Below are 4,379 nucleotides of genomic sequence, written 5' to 3' on the forward strand. Positions count from 1 at the left end.
TCTCCAAGAACAGGAAGCTGAGAGCACAACATGACCCCTCCACAAGACACATATTTCCCTTCTCTCCATCTTCCGCTGGGCCCATTCCTTCCGTGACCCCTCCCTCCCCACCAGTCGTCCCCTTGGCACCTACCCATGCGATTCCAGGCTCCTCCCTCAACACCATTCAGAGCCCCAAGTGGGCCTTCCAAATGAAGCAGCCTTTCACACGTGAACCTGCAGGGGCCATCGACTGCATCTGGCGCTTCCGCTGTGGCCTCCTCTACGTCGGAGAGGCTGGGAGGTCGCTTCGTCGAGCACCTTGGCCCTGTTCGTTGCATTAGCGAGGATCTCCCAGGGGCCACCCATTTTAATTCTTCGTCCAGTTCCCCTTGCTGACATGTCTGCCCATGGTTTCGTGCACTGCCAGACTGAGACCACCTGCGGATGGGAGGAGCAACACCTCATCTTCTGACTGGGCAGCCTCCAACTGCATGGGATTAATATCGACTTCTCCGGATTCTATTAACCTCCCCCCCCTCCACTCCTTCCTGTTGCCTTTCCTCAATTCTGTCTCTCTCCTTTCACTGAGGCAAAATAAATTCCCACCTTTCCTTTTATCATAGCCAATCAATACCTTTATGTTGGACTGGACTCCTCCCCCCCTCCCATTCTTCAGTATTCCTGTTCTTTGCTGCCTTATACCTTGAAAAATGGATCAGGCCATTTATCTTCACCTTCTATGGACTCTGCGAGACAGGCTGAGTTCTTCCAGTATTTATGTGTGTGTTTTACTCCGATCATAGTGTCTGCAGACTTTCGTGTGGCCATATTTCCAGTCAGCCGGAATGCTGTTTACGCAACTGGGCTCCTGCCTGGCCACAGGGCTTCCTGATTTGGGAGCGGAGTTCTCAGCCACCAGTTCGGGCTGGAAGGAATCCTGGAGAACTGGGCAGTTCATCTACATCAGTGACCCACACACGCTGTCCCACCTCTCCGCTTGGCTCCATATGCTTGGAGGCCTTCCCACAGATTCCCTGGCATAATGTCTCATTGCCATCTCTAAAAATGCCTTCTTCTTCGGAAGCATTACTGGCTCAGAATTTAGCCACTCAGCACCCCAGGTTCAAGCCAGGCAAGAAAATGGAGGAGGGAGGAAGGGTTGGTGGGGTGGGTGAGGGTCTGTAATGGAGAGATTGTGGCTACCACATGGTGGCACTGCCAGGCTCCTATTCGGAGAACACATCGCATGCCAATCAAGGTTGAACTCGCCCCAAGCCATCAAGGTGATCCTTGAGATTGGCCCGTTCAAATGGCCAGGCAGCTTGCCTGGATTTAGCCCTGACCTTCACCTGATTGGCCCAGGTGAACCACCTGAACTGACTCCTGCTGAGCTCCTGCACTTGACTTCAAGCCATTGGCCACAGCAGCCAACGGTCCCCAGCCTGCCGCCCCCCCCCCCCCCCCCCCCCCCGAGTGATTGGCCACCCAATATCAAGCTTTCCTTTGCTCTCTCTCTTGACTCCTTGTGACCCGGGAGTATCACCTTCTGCATTGGGATGGGGTGAGTCCCGAGGCCAGTTAGTTAGAGCCGTGCCCATACAGGGTGGGGGCATGAGGCGTTACCTTGATCTGATTGTTTACTGTATGTGCATTTGTGCCATTCCCCAAGTTCTTTTGGTTTTCCATCATTACCCGGTGTATATCCATCCCCTTGCAAACTGTGTGTTTGTTAATTTAGCCTTTAGATTCTGTTGTTTCCTCTGCATCTCTTGAGAATAAACTTGTGCTTTGTACCTTGATCTCAGTCTGGTTCTTAACCTGTGGAAACCACACGAACCTTCACTTATGACAGGGTTGGAGAAGAAACTATGGAGGAAGCAAATGATGGTGGTGGGGAATGGGGGAAGCCAAGGGGTGGGAATGGGGGCAACCAAGGGATGGCAGATCTGATAGGATGAAATGGAGAAGCCCAGATAAGGGGTGCAGGAGAGAGGGGGGTAGAAGTGAATAGGGAGGAGAGAGTGAGATAGGAGATAAATGGGAGAGAGTGGGGGGAAATGGGAGTGAGCGAGAGAGGAGGGGGAGGAAAAGAGAGGGGGAGGGAATACGGGAGAGGGGAAGAGAGAAAGGGGAGAGAGGGATTTTCTCTAACTTGAAACCCTCGTTGAACAACAAAATCTGAAACCTGCTGAGAGCACAAGGAACAGGTATGGCCTATGAAAAGCCATCTCCTGTGGTGAAGTGGAGATTCAGAATGAGAATGGAAACAACGAAGGATACCCGACAGCTGTAGCAGGGCTTCAATCTGCTACAAATCTGGTGCGATAGGAGACAGCAAAGCTTCAACCCCCCCCCCCACCCCCCGATAAATTCAATGCCTTCTATGCCTGATTTGACCACCAGAACAAGGAAGTGCTGTTGTGCACCCTCATGTCCCCTGCTGATCTCTACTGTTTGTATCTGAGGGCTGCTTTCAGGAAAATGAATCTAAGAATAGCAACTGGTGTGACAGACAACCCGACCGAGTACTGAAAATCTGTGCTGACCAACTGGCTTCACGGACATCTTCAGCATCTCACTCCAGCAGGGCATGGCATCCACCTGTTTCAAACAGGCCTCAAATCGTACCTGTGCCCAAGGGGGTAACCTGCCTAAATGACTTCCAAATGGCACTCACACCATAGTGATGAAGTGTTTTGAGTGGCTGGTGTTGAAGCATATCAATTTTTGTGTCTGAGTGGTGACTTTGATCCAGTTTGCATACTGCGGATACAGGTCGACAGATGCCAACTCACTGCCTCGGCACCAAATTCTGGAACGCCCGGGCAGCAAAGATACATATATCAGGATGTTCTTTATCAACTACAGTTTAGCATTTGACACCATCATCCCCTCAAAACTGATCAGTAAACTCCAAGACCTGGGACTCATCACCCCACTGTGTAATTGGATCCTGGATTTCCTCATCTCCAGACCACAATGAGTGAGGATCGGCAAGAACATTTCCTTCACAATCTCCATTGGTACTAGAGTGTCACAGGGCTGTGTTCTTAGCCCTCTCCTCTACTCACTTTACACCTATAACTGTGTGGCTCGGTACAACAACACGATCTACAAATTTGCTGACGATACCATGGTAGTGGGCTGTATAAAAGGGGCAATGATTCATCACACAGGAGGGAGGTTGAAAACTTGTCTGAACGGTGCACCAACAACTCACATTCAATGTCACCAAAACCAAAGAGCTGATTGTGGACTTCAGGAGGGGAAAACCAGAGGTGTACAATCCAGTGATCAATGGGGGAGTGGGTGGGGGTCAGAGATGGAGAGGGTGAGCAAATTTAAATTCTTGGGAGTCACTATCTCCAAGGACCTTTCCTGGACCCAACACACGAATGTCATTGTGGGAGCAACAGCCGAGGTTGGGACCCAATCTGGGTCAGGCAGAGAGCGAGTCTCCCCCTCACCTGGTGGGGTGTTCAGAACTTTCTCGTCCGCACTGCTCCACTGAGTCAGAATCTATTGTCATGAAGAAGTCACGAAATTCAATGTTGTGCGCCAGCGTCATAGAGCAAATGTTCATATTATAACCATCTTACGACATTACTATAAAAATATTAATGCCCGAAAATAAGGCAGTGTCTTTGGTTCATTGATTATTCAGGAATCTGATGGCAGTGGGGAAGAAGCTGTCATTGTGCCGCTGAGTGCTTGTCTTTAGGCTCCTGTCCCTTTTCCTTGATGGTAGCAGAGTGAAGAGGGTGTGGCCTGGGTGGTGGGGAACTTTGAGGATAGAGGCTGCTTTTTTAAGACACCGCCTCAAGTAGATGTCCTCGCTGAAGTGAAGTCTGGTGCCTGTGGTGTCACAGGGAGAGTTAACAACCCTCTAGAGTTTATACTTCCATACCAGGCAGTGATGCAGCCAAGCAGAATTCTCTCCACGGTACATAGGAGTTTTTGGTAACAGACCGAATCTCCTCAGACACCTCGCAAAGTACAGCCGCTGGCGAACCTTCTTTGTGATTGCATCAACGTGGAGGCTCCAGGACAGGTCCTCAGAGATGTTGACATCCAGGAATTTGAAGTTCTTGACCCTGTGCCCTACTGAGCCCTCGATGAGGACTGGGTCATGTTCCCCTGACTTCCTTCTGAAATCCACCATCATCTCCTTGGTTTTGAGCACTAGGCTGTTGTCGTCACCCCACTCCACGAGCTGATCTACCTCCCTCCTGCCCGCGTCCTCATTGCCTGTTGTGATTCTGCCGACAACTGTGAAGTCAGCAGAATCCTAACCCTCGGGTGCTCTAATCTTCAGCTTTGTGAAGAGAATCATCTGCTTCCTGTGGTGGAGGAATTAAGCTCTTCAAAACATTAGCATGAATGATTAATTCTCACTG

This window comes from Narcine bancroftii, chromosome 13, assembly GCF_036971445.1.
Source record: "Narcine bancroftii isolate sNarBan1 chromosome 13, sNarBan1.hap1, whole genome shotgun sequence".
Taxonomy (NCBI): Eukaryota; Metazoa; Chordata; class Chondrichthyes; order Torpediniformes; family Narcinidae; genus Narcine; species Narcine bancroftii.